Source organism: Buteo buteo, chromosome 4 (assembly GCF_964188355.1).
Source record: "Buteo buteo chromosome 4, bButBut1.hap1.1, whole genome shotgun sequence".
In the NCBI taxonomy this organism is placed as follows: domain Eukaryota; kingdom Metazoa; phylum Chordata; class Aves; order Accipitriformes; family Accipitridae; genus Buteo; species Buteo buteo.
This window is the reverse complement of record NC_134174.1, coordinates 30,002,522-30,027,877: the sequence shown is the minus strand read 5'-3', so window position 1 is coordinate 30,027,877 and position 25,356 is coordinate 30,002,522. Positions and strand designations below refer to the sequence as shown.

The 25,356-nt window shown below is 53.7% G+C and overlaps 1 protein-coding gene across 2 annotated transcripts in view; it reads left to right on the top strand.

The window, feature by feature from the left end:
• UNC5B (unc-5 netrin receptor B) overlaps nt 1-25,356 on the top strand; it is a 56,321-nt gene that overhangs the window by 4,308 nt on the left and 26,657 nt on the right. The window contains exon 1 of one of the 2 annotated variants that reach the window (XM_075025385.1): nt 8,996-9,117. The exons of the other annotated variant lie outside the window; for it this stretch is intronic. The gene's annotated coding sequence lies outside the window, so the exon portion shown is untranslated. Of the gene's footprint in view, nt 1-8,995; nt 9,118-25,356 lie in introns of those variants that run through there. 2 annotated transcript variants of the gene reach the window in all.

The following is a 25,356-nucleotide window of genomic DNA, read 5'->3' as shown; positions in this document are numbered from 1 at the left end:
TGGGGTGAAGGGAGCTCGGGTAATCCTTCCCGGGCTCTGCCAGAGCTCAGGACCTAAAGGAAATGTTGTGCGAGATACTTTCCCCCACCAAACCAGAGCCTTCGTGGTGCTCCAGGAGCGGTGAAGGGGTAGCTGTTGAATGATGTGGCTTCCCCCATCACTGGAAAAAAAAAAAAAAAAAAAAAAATCCTGTATGACCTGCAGTGGGGTTGCACCAGGGCTGGGAAATGCGGAGCTTTGACTTGGGAGAGGCAGAAAGCCCCATAAAGCTGCTCTGATGTCTGGTTTCACACTCGCCCTCCAAGGGACCTCTCTTGGTGGGAGCCTGGAGGCCCCTGGCTGAATGCAGCACCCTCCCTAACACTCCCTAAATCCTCCGGCTCGCTGTCCCCGCCGCCCTGCAGGCTTGGCTGACGCTTGAATTTGTACTGTCGAGGCAGTTTGGGAGCGTTGGGTTTTCTTTTAGCTTCACGCCGGGGTCCCGGCGCGGAAGGTGATGTTGTTCTCGAGGGTCCCAGCTGGGTTTTGGTTTCAAATCGGTTTTGATCCCGTTGTGGAGCAAAGCGCTAAAAACAGGGGCTGCGTGCGTGGGGGAGGCTGGGGAGCCAGAAGGCAAGGAAAGCATCCCGGCTGCACGGAGTATTATTTTTGAAGCCTCCTGGTTTTTCGGAGGCCTGACTCACGGTGCAGGAATGCGCTGGGCTGGCAGCCCTGGACCTGCTCCTTGGTGGAGGGGAAGAGCTGCCGTCTCCTCCTCCCAAGCCCGTTCCCCATCCCCTCTCCTCCCAAACCGCTGGGCTGGGCTGGTAGCAGCCACATGTTTGCTGAGCTTGGATTTTTAGGGGATTTCTTTTTTTTTTTTTTTTTTTTTAACTTTGCTATTTGCTTTTTTCACATAGGGGCTGATTTTTTTTTTTTTTTTTTTTTTGAATGGGGCTGGGGCAGCTCTGCGGGTCGTAGCGAGGCACCTTTGGGTTGCAGTTGGCTGGTTGGAGGCGAGGGAAAGGCAGAGCGAGCCCGGAGATCAAACGCAAGCCAGGCTGGGAAAGGCTAGGCGAAGCCACGCTGGAAAACGAGGAGAGGGAAGGGAAGCAGGAATTATTTAGCACGGGGCTTGCTCCAGCGTGTCCTGTACTCTGCCTTTAATCTCCTGCGAGTCCCTCCCTGCTGCAGCCCGGCACGGCCCCGCTCAGGTCTCCTTTGCTCCCTGCTGCCTTTGGTGGCTTCTCCCAGACCCGCTGGCTCAGCTCAGTTTTTTGGGGGGCTGTTCCCCGTTGCCGTGAGCTCCTCTGGACCCACACGGGTGTGTTAGACTGGGTTAGGTTTGTGGTGAAATGCCCAGGGTGGTGGGTCCTGGTCCTCATCCCCAAACTGGGGGTTCGGGTGCTGCTACCCGGTGTAAGTTGGGGGGTTTGAAGCTGCAAGCCTTAACCCAAACTCTTGGTGGGTGGGAGGGTGCTTTGGGGTAAATCCAGTAAAGGGACTGTGATGACAAGTTTGGCTCCCTGTGTTTCTCAGTGTTGGGCTCCGTGGAGAAATACAGGTGGGGAAGGGGAGAAAGCAAGCTACCTGCCACCCTGATGCTGAGCAGCAGGCGGGGCATCTCGCAGCTCAAGAGAAAGAAAGTGTTTTCATCTTTGGTGTGGGCTCTGCTTCCATCTTTCCTCGCCCCGCGAGTCGGGGCTCTGCTGGGTCCCTTGGCTTGCCTGGAGCATCCCTGGATGCCACTGTGTCTTCCCTCCTGCTGCAGCCCTCAACCCCTCTCCAGAGGGGATTGATGGCCAAGCACCCACTCGTTTTGGTGCTGGGAAATATTCCCTTTCCAGCTAATACGTTGCTGACCTTGGTCTTTGCTGTGAGGAGGAGGAATTACCAGTTCCCAAGGCCTGGGGGTGGCAGCAGAGCCGCCTGGGGCACGTGCATGGGCCGTGGGGCAGGCATGGTGGAGGCACAGGAGTCCCAAAACTGGGCTTTCCCCGTGAGACAAGGCTTCCTCCTAGAGCTGGATTAGTCCAGGCAAAATATTTATCAGGAGGCACATCCCATTGCCTGCCACGCAGGGCTTGGTCTGGATGGAGGGGGCTGACACTCCCCCAGGATCTAAAAAACAACTGTTTTGAGCCAGTTTTTTCCCCTTTAGCTTTGCTTGTTGGAAGTTAAAGGCAGTGCTGTTTGTTTTGTGGGTTGGTTTGGGTTTTTTTTTGGGGGGGGGGGGGGGGTTGTTTTTTTTAACCCTGGGAGATGGAGACACAAGTTGAGACACTTATGGAAGAGTAATATACCCAGTTATACAAGAAGCAAACTGAGCAGAGCTCTAGCCTCAAACTCGAAGCTTTTCTGTGCTTGCATTTGGGGTCTGGGTTACCCCTTTCTCTGGGAGAGCGAGTCCCTTCAGGTAAGGAAGAAGACCTGTATAGATTTGCAGAGCATCTTTGGTGGTCTCCTTCTCCACCTCCATCCCTTTGCCCCACAAGTCTGATCAGCAGCAGCCTATAATACTCATATATACACACGTATAGCACAGCTGCCCTCGCCTCTCTCCCCCATTTATTCCCGTAAAACCTAGGAGGAGAGAAAGGGCTTATTTGTACCACGACCGATCCCTTCCCTGCCCGAATACCGGGGGCTCGGAGCATGGGCTGTCCTCCTAATCGGTACAAACCCCTCATCGAGCCAGATGCAAAAGTCCGATCCTGGCATCTCTCGTGCTTCTGGGGGGTCCCGCCGGTGTGGTTTCCATAAAGCTCCCATGGGGAACCTTCGCTGCCCCCGCAGCTCCCCTCCTTCACAAGCCTATGCCGAGTGTGAAAGCTGAGGGATTGTTTCCCTTTGAAAGAGCGTGGAAAATCTCATTTGGAGATGTTTAATGCGTATTAGATCCATCTGCCTTTCTGTCGAGCGGAGGCCGCCGCGGGAGGAGAGACAAGGACTTCTGAGTGCAGATGCCCAGAGCCCAGGTGGGCTTCGGGCCTCTGTGGGAGCGATGCTGTGGGCATCCTCCTCCACTGGAGGATCCATGTGGGTGCATTGCACGGAATGTTAGAAGGAGGTGGGTGGGAAGCGGGGGCAACCCCACAAGACTTCCACAGAGGTGGAGAAATGCTCTTGGTATTGTTGTCGCTGCATGCAGGTGCAATTGTTTTGGATGCTTTGGCTTGCCCTGGGGATGGGATTCAGCACACCTTGATATATTGAACCAACTGGCCGTCAGGTGCAGATAAAAATCTGTGCGAGAGGGTTTGAGTGCAGGATGGTGCATGGGGAATGCTCCTGTAAGGCACGATGGTGCTTCTCCCCACGAAGCATCCCTCCCTGTTGAAGTTCTCTGGAGATGGACGTGGTGGCTGTTGATAGGAGCCCTGCAAGGGGGAGGCTTGCACCGGGCAGGGAGGTGAGAGCACGGCTGAGATGAGAGGAAGCTTTTCTCCACCCTGATTTTGTCCTGCTGTTGCTTTGTGAGTCTTCCCTTTTGCGGAGTGACTCTCCCCCCCGGGAGCTGCCACCAGCCTGGAAATGATCCCCAACTGCCCCCTTCTCGCCACGCTCCCTCCTTGGTTGGCAGCATTTAAATGCCTTTACATGTTCTCTTCCACAACTTAAATAAGGAGCAGTGTGGGCTGCCCACCTCTGGGGGGGCTCCTCGGTGTACCTGCATCTCCTGGGGTGGTGGCAGGCTGGAGGGACAAGACGTTGTAAAAACAAACCCAGGCTTCCCGGCTGGGTGGCTCGCGGAGGCGGGAGGCTATTAAAAGGGTTGTGTTGCATTGTATAGCGTGGGAGTTTTCCTTAGGCAGGAGGTTAGAGAGCCCAGAAACTCCTCAGGACAGATTTAAATGGGAGAAGGGACACGCCTGGGGTGCAGCGTTGCTGTCTCCTCCTGTCTGAGGTTGCTGTCAGTGAGTGTCCTCGATGCTTTCTAGGCTATGAGGTTTTGGGCTTATTCGCAACTGGTGGCACACATGGGCGCATCCACCCAGCAGCGGCTGAGGGCACCAAGAAGGTCCTCAGCAGAAGACCTTGCTTCATTGACTGTCTGGTTTTCCAATGGACTCACGTGATGTGCTGGGAAGTTGTAGTTCTTCCTTCGGATGATTCTGACCGCTGCTTGGAGGACTGAAAGCAACTGGGATGGAGGAACAAGGATTTGGATGGTGACTGCTGGTTGGAGGACCGAGAGCAATTGGGATGGAGGAACAAGGATTCGGATGGTGACCGCTGGTTAGAGGACCGAGAGCAATTGGGATGGAGGAACAAGGATTCGGATGGTGACCGCTGGTTGGAGGACCGAGAGCAATTGGGATGGAGGAACAGGGATTTGGAGGGTTTTATGGAGATGGATGAACAGAGCTTCCTTCCACTGGGTTGACTGGCTCTGCCTCTCTACCATCTTGAGGGGGGGTCTCGTCCCCGCCTCGAGTGGTCTGTGAGCAGGGGCTGATCTCCTCTGCGCGCCTCTTATCCCCCGTGGAGACCTCACCATCCTACGCCATCGCCCGGCTGTGTTATTGGCTCTCTCTGTTTGGGTTGGCTTGAAGAACAGAAAGAGGGCGTTTTCCAGGAGCCAGAAAGTGGTTGCTATTTAAAACAACCAAAAAAAAAAAAAAAAAGCGGTCTGCTGCTTGCTTTTCATCCATGTAGCCAAATGGAGCCGAGCAAGCATCCCCACCCTCACCTGGAGGGGCATCTCTGAAGGCTTTGCAGGGCCTGCGAGTGAAGCTAGTAATTAGTGCTGGTCATGAGGGTGGATCTTGCAACGTGGCTGTGCTGTCTGCTGTGGTCTGGCCTGGGGCCATCGCCTCGTTTCGAATGGCCGCTGCCCAGGTGTGGGTTCCCAGCAGCCTCCCTCCACCCCTGTTTATCCCAAACAGGCTGGGGATGCCGCTCGGGGTGCGGGTACCTTCGCCTCCCCGCCTGGCGCGGCTGTTTTTACGGTTGCTGGATGGTGCTGTGGTGTTCCTGTGCTGCAATATTATTTTGAAGGTTTTTCTTTCCCCCTCGACAGACGTGAAGTGTAGAGACGTGCTTAAAATGAAAGCATGGCTCCTAAGTCCAATTACACAGCAATTAAAAGTAATCGGCGGTCTGGGTCGCTGCATCGGAGACTAGGCTCGTTGAAGGGTTTTCTCTTCCAGCCTATCTTGGAGAAGCTTAAATGTCCTGGCTCTTCTGCTTTCTGCGACCTGACCGGAGGACATCTTCCTAGAGCGGGTCAAGTATTGCTGAAAATCTGCATTAGGCTGGAAGTGAGCGGTTCCCAGTGCTTAGGAGCTCCTCGACGGGGCTGTGGCATCCCCATGGGACTCCGTAGGGTCTCCTCCGAGTTGCACCACTTTGGGGACACGGCGTCGCTGCTGGGTGCCTGCCCAGCTCTCTCGGCGCTGCTGGGGCCGCAGGCTAATGCTTTGGGCTGGAAGGAAGAAGAGGTGGCAATTCGGGCTCCCTTGCCATCTCCACCCATGCATTTATTTTCCACCTGAGTCTGCGGTTCCTCTCGCCCTCCCCTGGTCTTTAGGAAGAGATACTTGACTCGGTTGTGGAAGCACGTTTTCCTGGAGGACGCGCGGTGCCTGCTGTGCATCATTTTGGCTGCTTTTTTTACAGTCGGAGCCCTGCAAACGCCGCCTTCCATGCTCCGGCACTAAAGGGATTTGTTTCAGGAGCGGGGATTTGGCCGCGCGGCTGCACAGCGCGGAGCTGCTCGGTTGACCGGGGTCCAGAGTGTGATGAAGCCGGGGTGCGGGCTGCCAAGGGCTATAAAACTTACGTTCTCCCCCTTCGCAGTCCCTCTTTTTTTCATGTGTGTCTATGCTAAATGATTTGCTACTGGTGAATGACTAGTCTGTGCTTGGGTGAAGCAAGCAAGGCTGGGAGGTGCGGCCATGGAGGCTTTGCACGTTAAAATCCCGTGGTGTCATAGCCCAGGGATCCTGGCTTTGGATTGCAGGAGTTACAGCCCTGTGGTTAATCCCTATCCTGGGTCATGGGTACTTCAGCTACCCTGTTTTTTATATATATGTATAAAACAAGGTATGGAGGCACCTATTTCAGACTCTAAAATTTATACACCAAGATAAAAATGTTGGCTCTGCCCAAAGCTGGAAAAGCGAGCTCCAAAAGCTGGGAAGAGGGTTGGGTTTTGTTTGGGCTGAACAGTGACTAACAAGAGTTGAGTTTTTAAAACAAATGCTTGGGATAAACTGGTTATGCAAACTGGGGCGAATTGGGCAGGTTCCTTTGTAGTTTACAACAAAACCCCGGGAGTCTGGGGCGTGTTGGGGCTGGTCCTGCCGGGGATGGAAAAACCCATGCACCGGCTTTGCAGACAGGGTCCCAGCCGATCGGGAAGGATCCCGGGGGATACGTGGTAGGAGAAGCCACAGGTTACTGCGGGGCCTCGTCTGTCCAGCTAAAACCTTGAGTAACGCCAATGCTAAAAACACAACGGGTCAAAAATAGATGATGCTTTTTTTAAAGTGTGGTTTTCTAATACCTGCTAAGAGGAATTCATGCTGTGCTCAGCTCCAAGAAACTGTCAGGCTTGCTGGTCCTGTGCCGCCAAAAATATATAAATTCAGAGGATCTTTGGGTTTTTTTGCCGCAGCGTTCGTCGGCCGCGGCCAGGAGGATGGTGTCGGATACGCAGGCGCGCCAGCAATGCTCGGTATGCTTTGCAAAGGCAGTCGGGCTCGCAGACCACAAGGCTTCTGGTTTCTATCACAGCCTGTGCTGTTTTGGCCAGGGGCATCCATCCATCCATCCATCTGTCCGTCCCACAGCGCTCCCAGGCTCTGTGAGGCTCCTCTCGAGTGTGGTGCTTTAAGGACACTAGAAAAAAAGCAGCGGGTACGAGGGCCCTTGTGAATTTTTCACTTCATCCCGTGATGCGGGCTGGGGGAAGGCAATGCCTTGCTTGTCGGTAAGGCAAAGTAATGCTCCGTAAAAATCCCTCTCGCCAGTTCCCGCTGGATCGGCCTTCTGGGCTGAACAAAAACCAGCTTAGGCTGCCGTCATCTCTTTGTGGGGAAAAGCCCGGCTGCTGGATGAAGCAGAAAATGAGATGAAAACTGCCTAACAGGAAAAGAAAGATGATTTTTGCACGCGGGGAGGGGGAAAAGAGGAGGTGAAGTTGCCGCTTAACCCGGTCGGCAGCCTGCACCTGCCCTTCGAGCATCCTCTGACCGCCGGCACCCGGCGGTGCCTTGGCGTCGCTGTGCCCGTTGGCCGTCCCCACGTCCTAAGGGCTCGCTGCTGTTCCCCTCTTCTCCTGCTAGAGGAGAGGGATGAGGCTGGAGGCTTGAGCAGGGTGGCTTTTTGGGGGTCCCCAGCCGGCTGGGGAAGGCAAAGCTCCGTTTGCAGAGCGGGTTTTTGTTGTGTACGCACGTTTGCTGCCTCCCCCTTTCCGTCTCCGTACCCCAATGACATCCTGGCTCTGTTTTCATTAGTATTTATGGACTGGCTATAAGGGGATGCGGTGGATCCAGCCAGGCTGTTAATGACCCCTGCATGAAATAGCAAAGCCCACTTAGCGGTCTCGGCCGAGGGGTTTTACTGTGGCCTCTCCCGGTCTGCCCGTGCTCCTCTCCTTCCCGTAGAGAGAGACGGGGAGGGCTGCCGGCACGATTTCTCGCTTAAAGAGAAAAGGGCTTGGATTTGTGTGCCTATGGGAGGTGGGGGAAGGAGAGCGTGTGTGAGGGTATGGAAAGTATAGGGGGGAGAATGCAAACCATATGTTTCTGCGAGGGTCAAGTTGCAGAGCTAAAACCAGCGGGGAAGCAAAAGAAGCCGGAGTCCTGCAGTTTGGCTGCGCTTTGCAACCCGGTAGGTGTGGGGGGGGATCCAGCGTGGCCTGCTGAAAGATGATTTTAAAAAATAAACCCACCCTAAAAGGTGATTTGGGTCCCCGCCTGGCACTTTGCGGTGTCACTGCTGTCCCGTGTATTTAGGGCTGGGGTCCAGGACTGTTTCCAAGCCCTTGGGGCTCCTGTAAATAAATGGTGGGGATGCTGGGAAGAAGCTTCTCGGGGTTGCCCTGAGTTCATGGTGTTTGCAAGCTTGATAGGAAGTCAAGGGAAGAAACTTTTTGTGGGGAAGGGAGTGCCTTCAGCTTGCTGGAAAAGCAGGGTTGATGTTGTGCTACGTGCCACGGCTGTCCTTGCGTTCTCCTTCCAGCTACGGAGAGGAGAGTCAGATGAAAAGATCCATTTTCCCTTCTCGGAGTGGAAAAAGTTATGTGCAGGCAGCCCAGAGACTTGTATAGACTTCAGACCCAAGCGATGTGAGCTGGTTTGAAATGCTTTTAAAAAGAAACCCGAAAATAGGGGGACCGGCGAGGTCCCACAGCAAACTTTTTTAGCAGGGAGACATCTTTTGTTTCCAAAACTATAAAGGCATGGAGACAATATCTGATTCCCCGACTGGCTCTATGGAGCTGTTTGCAACCTGTCAGCTTGGTAACCATCTGCTTGCAGCCCGCAGGGACCGTGCTATATATGGGACGCGGGAGGAGAGAGGCATTGCAGTGACCCCCCCCGGGAGCAGCCGTGGGCTCCAGCCCCTCCGCAGAAGGGACTGTGGGGCACAGCATCTCCTCGGCCCATGCACCAAGAGGAGCTCCTGCACCTAAGACACCAAAAATCCCGATGGATTTATTTTTTGGTTATCTGGCTTATTTCAGGGGTTTGTTTTTTGTTTGTTTGTTTGGGGGAAATTTCTTTTTTTAGCTTCATTTCCTAAAAAAACCCAGATTTTTTTTTTTTTTGCAGTTGTGCTGTTTGTGTGTCTGCAGCCCTCCCCCTCTTTGACTCAGAAGTAGATGTCTCGCAATTAAGCGCCTGCCTGATTAGGAAATTAGCAATAAAGTTTTTATCTAAGAGAGCTGGTTGGCCAGTGAGAGGGATCTATTAATATCCCACTAAAAAAAAACAACCAACAGCATAACACTTTCCACCTACTATTGGGGAACACAAGCGCCACGTGGGCGTGAGTATTTTGAGCAGCAGATCTATAGGAAAAGCAGGTTTTGTTGTGCCGCTTAAGGGACCGCATCACTTGAGCTGAGCTGGGGTACCTCGAAATCAATGGAGGACTGAGAAAAAGGTTGGAAAAACCTTAGGCAAGGTGAGAGAAGTGCTGAAGGATGCCTTCAGGTCACGGCAAAAGAGGCTGGTTGGCAGATGACCTTTATTTGTTGTGGAAGGAAATGGTCCTTCGCTAATGATGGTTAAGTGGCTGAGAGCATCCTACCCCTGGGTCAGCAGGGGAGGGATGGGGAGGGAAGGATAAGGATGGGCTTCCTTGTAGCCTACACACATGCCTTGGAAGAAATTGCTTGGCATGTTCAATGTGGCAGTTTCTTGGGGCTTGCTTTGCCAGCATGCGTAAAGAAAAAAAGGGTTTAAACGGCATTTATGTGAACTGCAGGGTCTAAAGGCTGGAGGAGTTTGGATTACTGCAGACCTTTGGGTCAAGGGTATTCTGCAGCTTTGGCTTTTTGTGGTTTTGGGGAGCAGGAGTCTCTGACCTGTCTGAAAATGGAGCATCAAGGGGAAAGATGGGGGGGAAAGAGCATCTTCCCGTAAGCATCCTGCCAGCCGCTTCTGCAGGTCCTGAGGATCTCTGTGGGGTTGGATCTGGCTGGCATTTGTCCCTAGATAAGTGCCATAATAAACCTGGCCCTTGCTTCACCGCCAGGGTGGCCTCCTGACTTGTCCCAGCTGTGGTGGGTTGACCCTGGCTGGATGTAGGTGCCCACCAAAACTGCTCTATCGCTCCCCTCAGCCGGTCAGGGGAGAGAAAAATATAACAAAAGGCTCATGGGTCGAGATAGGGACCATATTATTTGTAGAGACAGTCTCAGTGCAGTGCAGAAGGTGGCTTGAGAAACCATGAAGAGGTTCTCAGGAAGGTGGTGAAAATGAGAAACTGGAGTTAAGAAAGCAAAAGCATGTTTTCTTCCTGTACCAAGATGTTTATTCCAGATAAAACACAGATGCAGAGAGATGGCATCCCTTTTAATTTAAAAAAAAACAAAACACCCAAACCTCTATTTTGAAGCTGCTGAGAATGTGACTGCCCCTTGTGATGTTTCACAGCTGAGATCATTTCTGGCTGAGTTAATCCACTCTGGAGGTTTCAGTCTCAATCTGGCTGTATGGGTGAGCTCAGAATCTGAATTTTTACGGGGGTGGAGGGGGGGATCTCAATTATTTTGGACCAAAAAGCAAAATAAAGCTATGGAGAAGCATCAGTGAAGAGAAGACTTTCAGGTTTGGGGTGAATTGTGATCTGGAGCTGCTCTGCTCTAACTGTAATTTTGCACATACAGATAAGTGAAACAAGAAATGCAGAGCATTTGCTAAAAGAACATTAGCAAAAGCTGGAAGGAATTGCACTTCTTTTCAGAAATAGGTAATAGGCATTATTTTTGGAGTAATTAAATTTCACGAGTGCTTATTTAGAAAGACATTTAGTCCGTTCGCTGTATTAAAGACTTTTAGAGAAGATAATAAGTCCAAGGCAAGCAGGCTGCCTCTGGGAGCAACCGAGACTCAGAGCAAGGCTTTAATTTCGGCGGTGTATCAGTGTAATAGTATTGTTTATAAGCTTCTCTTGCCACATGAAAGCAACGTTGCATTATCCTGGTTGGTCCTAAAAGCGGCAAACCAGCCAGAAGAGGCCTGATTACAGAGCAGCAGCTCTTTCTTCCCATCACTACAAAAGAATAGACAATAGAAACCGGGATCCAGTTTTAGCTCCAGTAATGCAATGCCCTCCTTCTGGTGGTCATGTCACATGCTGCCTGAGTAATTCCCATCCTTGTTCTGCCTGGAAAACCGGCCTCGGAGGGAGGGAGCAATGGCTTTGGGTGGGTGATGCCGGGATCGGGCGCAGGCTGGTGGAGATGGTGCTGCGGGTGGACCTGGGATGAGGCACGGAGCTGCAGGTTTGGGGAAGGAGGTGGCCTTCGACGTTTGTAGGGCCGGCAGTGCTGCGGAGCTGGTGGGTTGTTGGTTTGGGGGGGTCATCGCTCTTAGAAATGGGGAGCAGTTTGGCTGGAGCCTGGGGCTGGCTTGGAAGACTTGAGCCTGAGGCGTTGGAAGAGGAGCTTGCAAAGCAGCTCTGTGGTCACTGCTTGCTCGTGCCGTAAGCTTGTCATCCGTGCACGATGGGTACGAAGGCATGGCAAATGTGGATTTTTAATTTTTTCCTTCAACAAGAATAACTGGCTCGACCTGTGGGTAGGTGCAGGACATGCAGGGCAGCCGGGAGCTGCACAGCCTCCGTTTTGGCCGTGGATCCCGTGGGTCAGGTTACCATATAGCTGCATCATGTGCTGCTTCTCACCTTTCTAAGGTGGTTTGGAAATAGGACAGGGTTTTGTTTCCAGCTTGTTTTGTGTCACTTGGCTTCTCCAGCTTGGGGGATCCTCATGGGATTTGACAGGTGACTGGAGAGCAAGTGACTGCTAAGGAGGAGAAGGGGGACCCCTCTGAGGTTGTGTTGCAAACTCCATCGTTGCACAAGACATGGAGAAAACTCCTCTGGGGTCGTTTCTTAAAAAGCAGCTACAAATCACAGCTGGCTTGCTTTGACCAGGCATTCCCGAAGAGCTGGATGTGGAACTGGTGCAGAGGGAAACCTCACAGCGCTTTGTGCCTCGGACAAAGAGTTGGTTTGGAGTTACAGGGAAGAAAAGGAGCACGGTTGGGGTGGGGGGAAAGGTGTTGTAAGATGGGTATTGGGACTGGGACACAGCGGGGGAGGCAAATGGAGCCCTAATGAGCAAATAAGTTGTTGGGGATGATTGGGGATGATTGAGGATGCTGACCTGGGGAGGGGGGAATATGTCACTAGCCTGGTAGTGGTATGGATGCTGATTTTTCCCACTTCTCTGCAGCTTTAAACATGCAGAAGACAAACTCTCCCTGGATGCCTTGGCGGCAGGAGATGGGTGCCCAGCATCAGCATCCTCCTGCTTAGCCCCCAGGAGTGTGTGCCAGGGATGCCGCCTGTCCTGCAGATGAACCCCAGACCTGCTGCCACCCCCCAGCCTTTGGCCTCTGGTTTTCTTTAACCTTATTTTCCCCCTGCTCATTCAGTTTGCAGTTAGGAATACCTTTTATGTGCTGAAGACTTATGGTTCAGCCTGAATGTTATCAGTGCGGTGTCTGATAAGTTTTCTGCCTCGAAGCCCTGGGGAAGCGCCTGTTCAGGGTCGCCGCAATGGATTTTCCTCCTCTTTCCCAGCTGCCTAAGAATAGTGTGATTTTTATGTACTCCTTAACTGAATGGAATTACTTTCATCAGTGGAAAGAAAAATGCACGTCCTAGCCAGCATTGTCCATAAAGGCTTGTGATGCCTCTCCCTGCTTTCATAAATTCATAAATGGGTGGCAGGATGTGGTGTTAGGAAAGAATAAATCTCTGATTATTCGGATGAGCTTGGACCGTATGAAGAATGTGGCAGGGGAAGGATAAAGGGTTTGTCTCGGTAGGTTGCGAAGCTGATGGCCTGATCTTGGCTATGGAGATGATGGAGGGTGGTGCTGGTGGAGAGGCACGATGGTTTTATGTGGATGGCGTAAAGGCGGAGCGGTGGAGGCACCGGGACACCGTGTTTTGTGAGAGGAGAGATGCTGAAGCATCCCTTTGACTAAACAGGCTTGCGATGGGGCTTGGCACCGACCGTCCTCTGACGGCTGCGAGAGGTGAAGTGCGATGCTCAAAGAGAAGGGTTTTTCCCCAAACTGACTTCTTGCCGCTCCTCTTCCCACCCCTCTCCTGGGTCTGGCTGGTGCAATGTGGTTGCAGAGCTGGGATTGAGGAGAGCCTCCCCAGGACCCCACTGCATGGGGTGGGGGGGGGGGGGTCGGTGAGATTTTTGTCTCGACCACCCATTGGGATGTGGCTGGAGGGATCTGTGGTTTAAAACTTTGTCAAAGTAGGCATTTGGGGCAGCTTTGCCCAGGCAAAGTGAGGATGTGGCACTTCTGGAGCACCCGCTGCCCAAAACCGTGGCACTCGAGAGCTAAAACATACGTGGTGGGGGATTGTGCCACCCTCCTGCCCCTACAGGGAGGGCGATACTGGGGTCCCAGTTGTAATTCGGTAGGCTGGAGGAGGTACCGCATGGCGTGGGATGCCGAGCATCTATGGAAGCAGCCTTGTGTGCATTAATCAAAGAGCCTGCAGCTCCCCTTTCAAGCCGTAATAGCCAGAGCTGAGCGAGTCAATCCATATCTATTTAAAGCACTTCAATAAATAAAGATGCTAAATAAAATCGCAATGGCCCTGTACTCTCTCCCTGCTTCTAGGATTTCTCTAGGGGAAGGAAAGGGTGGGCACTGTCGGGAGTCTTTTAGCTTGGCTGGACGACCTTTCTTACGGACCTTTTATGAAAGGCAGTTTACCTGCCTTTCCCAGCGCGGTGCGTGTGCTTTTTTCTTTTTCTGTGGCAGGGAGGTGACAAGTGGGAAGCTGTCTTTGCAAGCCCTCTGTAACGCTAATGGGAGCTGCAGGTTGGTGTTCCCTGGAGTTGTTTTTTATTTGTTGGGGATTTTTTTTTTTTTCCTCCTTCCCAAAGACTAACCAGGGAACACTTGTTGAAGGATAAAATTAAAAAGCCCATGGCAGTTTATATTGAGGACAGTGTGTTTGCTTTCACATCCTGCTGGAGGGAATCGCTCTGCTACTGTCAGCAAATAAATAAAATAAGAGCTTTGTTTTAAATTAGACTTTCTTCTGGTAGCTAATTAGGCGAGCTGATACCTGCAGTTGCATTACCTAGGCACCAACTGTACCGTGCATATTTGAGGCATATGCTTGGTGTCGGCAGCTTCTAAACTTCATTAGCCCCTTATTATGATTTTTTTAAAGTATGTCTTTAATTGGATACAAGTTCCTTGGGGCTCTGGTGGCATCAACAGAGCCCTTCTTGGGGGGGGGTGCCCACGAAACCCCTGGCAGGGGTGAAGCCGAGGATTGCCGATACCGCAAATTCGCCGCGAGCGCTGGCGCCCGATGCTTGCCGGCCACCGAGCGGAAAGCTCTGGGTTCCCGACGGCAAAAAAAATACCCGCTCGAAGCTCTTTTTTGGGTGTTAGAGCATCCGGCCCTCGCACCGGGAGGGAGTGCTGGGCTGGAGCCATGGCTCCTGTCCTGCCTGGTGTAGCAGGAGGGAGGAGAGCCAACAGTTTGGCTTTCGCCTTCTCTCCTTCCCTTCGCTGTTATTAAACCGCTCGAAGTTCTTGTCGGGCCTGTTGGGAAGGGAGGGCAGCCCGCGGGCAGCTCCGAGCGCCAGCATCACCCTCCTCGCCGGGGAGGAAGGCTCGGGGGGGGGGGGCCAACCCTCCTCTCCCTCCCACCCTAAAGGCTGCTCCTGTCCCCAAGCTGAGCCCTGAAAGGTCTTGGGCTTTATTTTTTTTGGGGGGGGGATGGCTCGCAGCCTTCACCCTGCATCTTTAGCCTGCCAGCCGGGGGGGGGAAGTGGGGCTCCCCCAGGCCCATGCCCAGGGCTTTTCCTAGTGGGATCAACCCAGTCCTGGCTCCTCACTCAGCTTATTATTTTTTTTTAATTTTTTTTTTTGGAGCCAGCCTACCCAGCACTTGACTTTATGGGGAAATGAAGCCAAGCAATTATCCCCGGGATAATTACACGGCCCTTGCACAAGGCGGTGGGGGCTTCCGACCCCTCGGGCCCCCCCTCCAGCCCTGGCTCCCCAAACCCAAACCTGGGGTGTCCCCCCCACCCCTGGGGGGGTCCCTGCCTCCCACCCCTGCCCTGCTCCTTGTGCACAGGGGCCATGGTGGGGGGGGGGGGGGGGGTTCTTCCTTTCTTCTCCCCCCCATCTCCTGGAGCTGTTGTAAGGGGCTGCCCCCATCCCACATTCCTCTCCGGGAGGAGATAAGGATCCTGTCTGGCGCCGGGGTTTCAAATGCGCTCCCTGATTATCAGCAGGCGCCGGGGCAGAGCCCCAGGCACCAGATAAAGAGGGGAGAGGAGGAGGAGGAGGAGGAGGAAGGCTGCCGCCAGCTCTGCCCTGCTGCTCCCTCTGCTCCCTACCCCACAGCCCCCCGGACCTCGCTTAACATCACCCACTGTGCGGAGGAAATTGTTAATCCCACTTGAAAGGGTATTTTAATTTTTTTTTAATTTTATTTTATTGTTTTTTTGTTGGGGCATGCACACCCAGGGCTCCTGGGACCTGGTGGCTGCCGAAGAGGACTCGCAGATGGGGCTTGCGTGGGGACGGAGAGGGATGAGGGAGATGGTGACCCAAGCTCTGCAGCTTGGTTCATGGGTTTCCAGCAGTTTTGGCTCCAGTCCGCGGCCACGCAACATTTTGGCAGAAGGGTGCCGCCACCGAGCACGCAACGGTGCTCTCCTCCTGTGGAAGCGAGGGACGGGCACGTCCAACGTCATGTGCGATGATGCAGCAGGCGCTGTGTTGCATGGGACGTTGCCGTGTTGCGCGCTTCCGCTACCAGATGTTGTTGCACCGCACATCTGGCCTTGCATGTCCCTCACCAGCCCCTTGTGTTGCTTGTCTTGGCTTTTTGCATGTGTCCCACCAGTGCCTTGCGTTGCGTGTCTTGGCTTTGCACGTCCCTCGCCAGCCCCTTGCGTTGCACATCTGGCCTTGCACGTCCCTCACCAGCCCCTTGCGTTGCATGTCTTGGCCTTGCATGGCCCCCATCAACTCCTCAAGCTGGGCTTGGTCAAGGTGCAAGTTTTGTGAGCTCTAGGACAGGGTCTTTCTCAGTGAGGTGAGCCCCGGACCGGCCAAAAGCTCCTATCACCCTTGTATCCCGGCTGTGGCATCTCTGTATGCAGTTAAACCCCACGTGTCTCCCCTCTGCCAAGGAATCTGGAGGCAAAGGAAGAGGCTTATCTTCCTGCTGGTGGCTGGAATGCTCTTGCAGCCCAAAGGCGTTTCTCTGCTGCGTTAATGCTGAGATCTGGGGAAAAAACCCAGGGCGTTTTGCCCTCTCTTTTCACTATTAAGCTTATAAATAACAGCGCAGCATCCTGGGGAGGGGTGGTGGGTTTTGGTTTTTTTTCCTTAACTTTTTTTCCTCCTCCAAGTGCAACTCTGGGCTGATATCCCAGGAATGTGATCTCTCAAGCTCATAAAGCCCAGCTTCTGGCCTCCTCCTTTCTCTTCCTCCCTTCCCAGGCATTAAAAAGCCAGGCCTTGGGGATGAACTGGTGGGATCTTGCATCCACTGGGATGCTCCACAACATATGGGGCTTCTGGTTTCTGGTGTGATCTCTCTGAAGCTTCCTGCATTAATATTTGATGCTCTTCCTTGGGGTGAACATTAAAATGAAATGACCACCACCACCAAAAAAAAAAAAAAAAAGTGCTTTTTGTTTTTACTGGGGAGAGAGAAAGGAGGGGGAAAAAGCTGAAATGCAATCGTTTTTTATGGCTTCCTGGAATGGCTTGGATGTGGGTTGGACGGCAGCGGGTCAGGAGCAGAAGGAGCAGATAGCCCCATGATCGTCTGCCGACTTGCATCTTTCCCTTTCAGGTCGTAAATATAAAACCACTACTTGAAAAACAAAAAGCTCGTTAAGCTGTCATCGGGCTCCCTCTTGGAAGGCCATAAATGTGTCTCTTAGCAGTGGCTTTCGTTCCCGTCTCGACTGGGGCGTAGGCACCAGGTCCCCCACGGGGCTGGAGGGATGTCACTGCCCGTGGGGACACCAGTAGCTGGTGGGATCTTCCTGACCCCACTAACGAGGGGAGTAACATCCCACCACCACAAATCTGGGGCTCCCCATCCATTCTCGACCTGTGCCTTGGTCTTCCACGTGAACCTTGGAGTATCACCTCGAGGTATGATGGTGTTCTAGTGGGGCTGAAGTGAAGCAGAGCGTTGGCTTCTCCTGTAAATCTTCTGGTAGGGTGATAAAAGACAATAACATATTGGAAATTAAATTTACTCTTGTGATAACGGTGAGCTGGGCGTAGGGTTAAGGGGAGAGCATCGCGAAGCATGATGGAACACCTCGGCCAAGCGATCTCCGAGCGCGGTTGGGTCTACGGTTGCGTCGGCAATGACGAGCGGTGGCCCTTGTCGGCTGCCCCGTGGTGGGGGCAGGTGCCGTGGGCAAGGGCACAGACTCCTGCCTCTGCACCACCTCAGTGATTTTAGCGCAAATGGCTCGGATCCTTGCAACTTGCTGAGGCGGGTGTTAGAGATGATTCAAATAAACAGCCCAGCAGAGAGGAGGAGGAGGAGGAGGAGGAGGAGGAGGTGGTGGTCAAGAGCGTCCCGTTGCCTTCTCCTGGGAAGATGGTCTACAAAGGAGCAGCCAGGAGAGTCGGGTCGGTCTCGTGGCTGGTGGTTGACCTAAACGCAGGTTGTTTGGGGATGTCTGTTGTTCTGGTGGGGTTTTTCCGCTGCCTCCGGCTGCGTTACAACTAGGCAAAACAACCTTGGAGATCCTTCCTGTGCCCTGGTGTAGAGCTCGGATGTGGGGATGGCGAGGGAAGAGACCTGAAGCGGGCACCGTTGTGACCTGTGGGCATCAGGCAGCTACCGGTGGGTGCAGAAGCAATCCATCCTGGTGGGGAAAGGATATCGATATTTTATGGGCTGTTTTTCTCCTAGAGAGATATTGTCTACGCTGAGAATAAGGACACCCATCCCCGTGATCTGTTTGTCATTTAGAGCCCTGATATTTTTCTCTTGGTTACACCATGTGCTGAAAATGCAACCGCTCTCGCATTAACATCTAATTAGCAGCAGCTAAAAAACGTGCCTGAAACAGGAGGAGAAAGAAAAGGGTGAGAAATTAAAGATGCAAAAGACCTGTTAGATCATCTGGCCCTTCCTTTGGGATTGTTTCTGCGGTGTTTTGTCCAGTCTTGCTCAAAAGTCTCCAGGGCCATTACGGCTTCCCTCGGAGGCCATTTCATTGTGTATTGAGAGAAACCTTTATAAATGTAAAAGCTTTATACAATTGAGGTAAAAGAAACAGATTGAGTCATTGTATTGTTCTTTGTAATCAGCTTTGCTTTTCATTAATTTCCTCCCCAAAGCCTTATTTAGGCTGGGAATTTTAAAGAAAAAGCAGGGAAACAAGCACGTGCGAGGGATGGTGGGAACAGGCTGCCCGGCTCCGGTGGGTTCCTGTGCATCACCCTCCTCGCCCCGACAGCCTGGATGTGTTCAGACACCTTCAGGAGCCTGTCTGCCAGCCTGCTTGGCCAAATTTAGCTGCGGCGTTGCACACTGGGGACTGGTTCGGTGCTCTCGCCGCCTCTTGCAATGGGGTCCGAGTCATTTGGGCAGCTGTTGTGTAGCCTTTCAATTTAGCTATTTTTAATGATGAGACAAGTAAGAGCACACACACACACACACACACAAAAAAAAGCTACAGGTGGGCTTCAGCTGGTGCAAAGGTGGCCGAGAGTCACGGAACAAAGTCGGACTGGGCTTTTGCGGCTGCAGTGGCTGGAGGTCCCTGGTGCTGGGCGTTTGGGAGTTGTGCCCTTTGCCGCAGGGCCTGCGGCGAGATGGAATTGGGCGCGCAGCATCCTATATCCCTGTCCCTGACACATCGGATGCTTTTTGCTAGTGGCGTGTTCTGGGTGAGGCTTCTTTAACTAGGTCTCTATATCCTCTGGTGTCCCAGTGTTTTTGCTTTTTTAACCTTGCCAGCTTGCTGGATAATTTTTTCCTTTCAAGTGCCTTGGTTCTTTCCCTTCCCAAACCACTGTCCTTCCTCCTCTGATATTTTTTTTCTTTCCTCTTCCCTGTTTTGCTCTCTGACATCCCCGCTCTCATCCCTAACGTCTCCCTGTCACTCCCCAAGTCCCCTGCATCGCCTCTTGGCTCTCCAAGGGGAAATGCTCCAAATTCAGGCAGGCTGCCAGCGTGGGGGGCAAAACACCCCCAAAGAAATGTCCTTGTCCTTCCTGCTCTCGTGGGACACCTGAGCCACGAGCGCTACCGCCGTTGGCCTTCGGCGGTCCTATATGCCGCCGTGCACGTGTACGCGATGAGAAATGAGCAGCGGGCGCCAGATGCTGCGCAGCCGGTTGCCGTTTTCTTGCCAGCGTGGTCCAGCACCGGACCGGCGTTAATCCTCCCCGCTGGAAAACGTGAGAAGCTAATCCCGGGCTCTGCCAGAGCGAATGGAAAATACGTCTCTGCCTGCGTAGGAAATGCAGAGGAGGTGTTTTGGGGGGGGAACTGGGGTTTGCTTTGGTTTTATTTGGTGAGCTGGAGGGATCCCATCCTGCGCAAGGAGCCGAGTGAAGCTGGTTTGCCAGAAGTTTGGTGCTTTGCCCCGTGCCCCGACACAGCCGGTGGGACGGCGAAGGAGGCAGCGTCGTCGCTCCGTGCGTTTGAGGGCGGGTATCGCCTTTCCCAGTTATAAACGCAGCTGGGGGTGTGCGGAGATCACAGAAACGACTCCTGCTGTCATCCAGACCGGTCCCGAGCATCGCTGCTCTTTCGTCGCAACCGCCCCCCGCTAGCTAATAACTCTGCAGGGTTGCTCGCATCCCTGCGCCCCCCCTCTTTGCTCACCCCCAGAGCACCCCGTTGGCTGTGGGCGGGTGGAGAGGGAAGACGTGGGATGGCAGCTTGGGCTGGCGGCCACGGGGGGAATTCCCCCGTGCGGAGGGCCTCGGCTGCGAGCCTGCCGAGCCGGCTTTCCTCCCGCGCAGCCTTTTGGGCTGGAACCCGCCCAAACATCAGGCCCTGCAACCTCCGCAGGCTTCCCCGGTCCGTGCGTGGGGTAGCGCGCCGGGCGGCTCTTTCTGCAGGGCTTTTGGAGGAGTAAGAGCAGGAGATGAGAAACAGAAGAAGAAAATACCTCCGGCCCCTTGCATCTGCTGGGCAGAACCTCCTTTCTCCTGCGGAGGAGGATGCGTGGGGCATCTCTTGGGGCTGGGAAAGCGTGCCCTGGTGCCAGCCTGCCTCCCTCCCGCAATGCTCGGAGCCCTCTACTAACGTGTCTTGCAATGCTTGGGGCATCCTTTAATGCTCAGAGCCCTGCGCAGGGCTACTCCTGCAGTGCTTGGAGCGTCCTCCAATGCTCGAAGTCCCGCACCGGGATGTCCTGCTCGGCGGTGACGTGTCCCTGGGGTTTTCCACCCTCTGGCAGAGGAGCTGCCCGTGCCCACCATCGCAACGGGCTGAGATGCCCGTTGCGTTCCCCGTGTGGGAATAGCACAAGGGTTTACTCGTTTCGCCCGGTGCAGAGAGGGATGGGAAGCTCAGGAATTGCATTGCTCAGCCAACGAGATGAGCCGAGTGATGGGCACAGCTTTCCCCAAGGAATGCCCTTTTGGGGCAGGGGACGGGGGTTTGGGTACCCCTGCTGATTTGGAACTGCGGGAGCAGGTACCCGGAGCCGTGCCGGAGGCTGGGCTTGCAGGATGGCCGGGGCCAGATGTTTCCCAGATGTTACTCACTTCCTGTCTGGCTCCTCTGCATTTAGCTTTTTATGTACTTGTTTGTTTTGGACTACAAACAAAATAAAAAGGGTTTTTATAACCCCGTTCCCATGAGGCTACGAGTTCAGGATATAATCTGAAGTCTATTCACTATTGTCTCGATCCCTCTCCCTGCCCTCGGTGTCGTCCCCAGGCACGCACAAACTCACACGCTGCTTTTGTTAAAATAGTTTTTTTCCCACGTGACGTCTTTTCCCAACGGGCCACCGGGCATTTTTCCTTATGACCTCCTCCAGTGCTCAGGAGAGCGGTGGGAATATCCCTGGCCAGTGTGGGATGGAGGCAGGAGGAGGAAACACTGTGTTTCTTGGTCCTGACCTGCTCCTTGCCATGGGCTGTGCTGTTAGGAGGATTCTCCTGTACGTCTGAGGATGGGAAACTCATTGCACTGATGGTATCCAGCGTCCCGACAGATTGCCCTTGTGTCAGCACTTTGCCTTGCTGAGGATGCTTGGAGCGGGATGGGGGGGATGCGGAGAGAGCAAAATAGCCACATAGACCACTTTTAAAAGAAGAAAAGATTAAACCACTTGGATTAAAGGTGTTTGTACTTGATCAGGTGAATGCAGGGGTTAAAAAAGAAAAAAATCAAAAGGGGTCAGGAACGGTATTATATAAGGGAACGCTCTCAGCTTAGGGGTAGGGAGGAGGGAAAAAACTTATCTAAAAGTATTGTACGTTCTGGCATGTCAGGAAGTCCTGGCAATTGCCATAACCAAGAGCTGTTACAAGTGCAGCCGTGGAGTTTTCCTCTCCTGGAAAGGACCCGGAGCAGAACCGGTCCTGCTGCTCGGCAGGGTCCTTCAGCGGATGCTCCCCTGCCTGTCCCCGTGGGTCTGGGGCATCCACTGTAATCCACTCGGGCTCAGACACGCGGGGTAACAAAATGAAGCTGCCAGCGTCCCTTTAAAATGTGTATGTTTGGCTCTTTCTGGTCTCCTCTCACTTCATTTATGTAATTTTTTTTTTCCTGCCCGTTGGGGTTAAGGCCCCTTTCCCTCTTTTCTTTCTCCTTCTCTCTTAATTGCCTGTTAAATAATTTAAATATTTAGGACTAAAGGGCTTCAATTATCCATTAATTTACATTAGTAATTTATATATCAGGCTGAATGGACACACTGTTAGTGTAATGGGTCCCCGCGGACAGGCAGAAGCCGTGCTGCAGTGCATTTTCCTGGAAGCACAGCAGTTTCTTTACACCTCCCAGCCTTTATTTCAAGCGTATGCATGTGGGGCCAGGCTGCTGCCGAGCCCGGCACGCTCCCGCACGCTTGCAGGTGGCAAACGCAACCCCGGCTCCTTGCGAGAGGGTTGCTTGGGTTTTGATGCAGCTTTTTCTTCTTTTTTTTTTTTTTTTTTTTATTTTTGCAGTTTGAGATGTGCTCGCAAGAGCCCGGCGCTGCCGGGTGCAATTCCTGCACTATACGGAGCACACCTAAATATCCCCCTCTGATCTCAGGGCTGCAAGCAACCTTGTCCTTAGCTTATACTTAGCACTAGATCTGAGACTAAACCCTGGCTTTAAGTTCAACCCGAAGGGCTGTATCCCTGCGTGGGTCTGCATTTGATGGTTGCCACTTACTGGCGCGGAGGAGCCCGGGTCGGGGGCTCCTGTAGGCACCGAGCGGCTGAACCAGCGGAGCTCGGCGTGCTTCCAGGAAAACCCGTCTCTCTGGGAGCGGGGAGAGCCCTGTGGGAAGGTGCTGGAAGATCTTCAACCCCGTCTGCCACCTCCTTGGCGTGTGCGTGCGTTGCAAGCCCCGAGCTTAAGCCTCGCCTATAGACAAGCCTATAGATGAGCCTATAGACGAGCCGCCTGGCCAGGCTCGACCGTGGCGCGCGGTGGCGGCCGCGTCCCTTAGCGAGGACGGGGTTAATTTGGGAGGCCCAGCGCAGGGCGGCGGGGGCTTTCTGAGGCTAAGCCCCTTGGCCGCAGGCTAAAGCCACCCGTGGGTGCCGTGGGGATGCCGGGAATCGGATCTGGAATGGTGGGTGGCTGGTGCTTAGCCTCAAAGGCCGGTGTCCCCTGGGTGGTGACAGCTGGTTCTTCCCCCCCGTCACCCTGCCCCAGGTCGGGGATGGGGCAATATCTATTTTCTGCATTCAGAAATACCATTTGGGGGGGTTTTGGGGTGCTTGGACACGGTTGGTTTGAACCCAACCCGCAGTCGCGATGGGCAACTCAGGGTGCCGTGGCATCGCCGTGCCGGCCAGGGCAGGAGCAGCCAGGCATCGTCAGGATCCGTCCCTGCCGCGGCACGGGCGTCGGGCAGCATCTAGATTCCCCGGTCCAGGGCAGGAGGGAGGCCATTTACTGATTGGGCTCCAGGGAAGAGCAAATTGGAGCCAAGCTCCATCGCTGGGGATGCGGGAGTGTGCCTCGCTCAGGGGGGGAAGGCTGGCCCATGGCCCTGGGCGCGGGGCTCCGCACCAGCCCTGCCTGCCCTCCCAGAGCAGAGGTCGCTTAATGACTCTGATTACCCACAGCGTGGCCGTATTTAAAGCAATTAGCGCAAATCACTTATGGAAATGCAGCCGCTGGGGGACGGAGAGGAGAAGAGGACGAGGCTGGGGGGCACGGTGCTTTTTTCTTCCTTTTCCCCTGTGCAAGCACGCTTGATGCTCAGTATGCGTGATCCTTTGCCCCTGCTCCCTTGAGACCTTTCTGGATCACCTCTGGTCCCTCTCTCCTGCTGCACGTCCTTCGGCGATGCCTCTGAGCCCTGCAAAAACCCATTTCGCTGCTAGCCTGGCTAAGGCTATGCCTCGGGTGTCCCGCATCCATCCTAGCTACGCTCCAGTTTTGAGGTTGGAGATGCTCAGCGCATTTGTCACTGTCAAGTCTCTGGATTCAGCATCCCAAACTTCATTTAGTTTGGTAGCGTTGCACCTTGCTAGCAAGCATCCTAATTTTTTAGGGCAATTTTTATTGATACCTTGGGGTCCTGTAGAAGGGACAGAGGGGAAGGCGCGGGAGGGAGTGTGACTTGCGTGTCGGTGTATCGCTACGTGTGGGTCCGTACAGGTCGCGGCATCGTATGATGCTCCAGGTGGGGTGCCACCCCTGTGGGTTGGCACAGACCCCCAAAGCCGGGGGACATTTCCAGCCCTGGCACCTCCGGTGCCGAGCGTGGTACCCGCGCTGAGAAGGGGAGGATGCTCGTGGGGAGGCTGGCCCACCTGGGAGTCGGGGTTTTGGTCCGTGGGGCAGAGCGGGAGCGCGTGTGCCGGAGGACAAAGGGAGGAAAGAGAAACAGCGCTGCGGGAACACGGGCTGCGTCCAGAGAAGAAAAGGTGGAAATTCCCAGCGGTGAGAAAGGAAGAAACTGGCTGCAGTGGTGTGGGGTCCCATGGTATTTAAATGCCAGGGAGGGGAGGAGGGTGCCAAACAACGTTAGGAAGCTCCCGAAGGCTTCCCACCTTGGTGTTCGTGGGAATGGGAGCAGGAGGGAAAAGGCTTTGTTTTTTTGTAGGGGTTTCCTTCCGCTGGAGCATGGCGTGTTTCTCCCCCCAGTGTGGGCAGGGAGGCAGCGATGCCAGGCAAAGGCAGGCACCGAACACAGGCACTCACCAGAAGACCCCCCCCAAACCCTCCCAACTTTAATAAAACCTCAGCTTTTTGCTCTATGTAAAAGCAGGTGCGAAGTGTTAGGAGCCCAGCTGGCTTCAGGGTTTAGAGGGGAAGGAATAAAACTAATCAAGGTAATTGCTAAAATCCTTCTGCAACCAGCCGGAGACCTTTCTCCGTGCTGCGATGGGAAAGCCAAGCTCTGGTCTCGGGTACCTGCTCTCCTACCTGCTCTTGGCTGCAGGGATTAAAGTATAATGGAGGCAAAGAGATGGGGAAGCCTTGTCCTCTAAGCTACTCTCACTGATTGTTTGGGTTTTATTCTTTAATAGGATATTGCTGGAAGAGTGGGGAGAGAAAAGTCTTAATATTTGATATTCAACATCAGCAGGGATTATTTCTTTTTTTTTTTCCCCTTAAATCTTTTTTCTAACCCTGTTCTCCTCCCCCCCCCCTTTTTTCCTTCTGTTTTTTCCCTTATTGTCGCAGTAAAATGAGAAGGGAAGAAAAGGGCAGAGAAAGGACAATGAAAAGCAAAATATTTCCAGCCTCCATTTGTGGTGGTTGTTTTTTTGTTTTTGATCGTAGCAACAAATCTGAAAGATTAAGGGCAACTTTAAAGACTGTTTAATAAAGGGACCTTAATCAGCCGCTCTTGTGATGTTCCTCCCCCAGCTGAATTAATGGGGGATGTGAGGCATCGAACGGGCTTATTTTTATGATTAGAAAATAATGCACTGATTAAAATGATTTAAAATTGGTGCAGCATTACACCCAGCACCTTCCTCTCTGGAATTGGAACGCCCCGCAGGGTGGGAGATGACCCCTGCCGGTGGGGCTGGTGGTGGGACCCCTGGCACGGGGAGCGGGCGCTGCGGGTACCGGGGAGCGGGTGCTGCTCCCAACCCACGCCTGCCACCGAGCGAGCTGTGGGAGAAGAGTGGGAAAAGCGTCGGGGAAAGTAGGGCAGCGTCTGGCGAGGGGCCTGCGGAGAGGCTGGCTGGAGGCGGGGGGAGCATCCTTCCAGCCGGCTTTGGCTTCCCGGGGCTTGCGGGAGCTGCTGGGGAGGAGAGAGTGGGTGAGAAAAAGACAAAAAATGAGGAGGAGAGAGAAAAAAAAAAAGCTTTCTCCTTTTGCACTGCTTTTCCCTTCTTCGCAGCCAGCTGCCTGAACTTTTTGCTTTACCTCGTTGGGCTCGTGCCATCCCTGGCTCCCCCGCATCGTGGGACACGCACGGCCCTCCGGGATTTTGGCACAGAAGTGCCACTCGGGACCATCAAATCTTGTGAGCCTCTTTTAGAGGGCATGGCC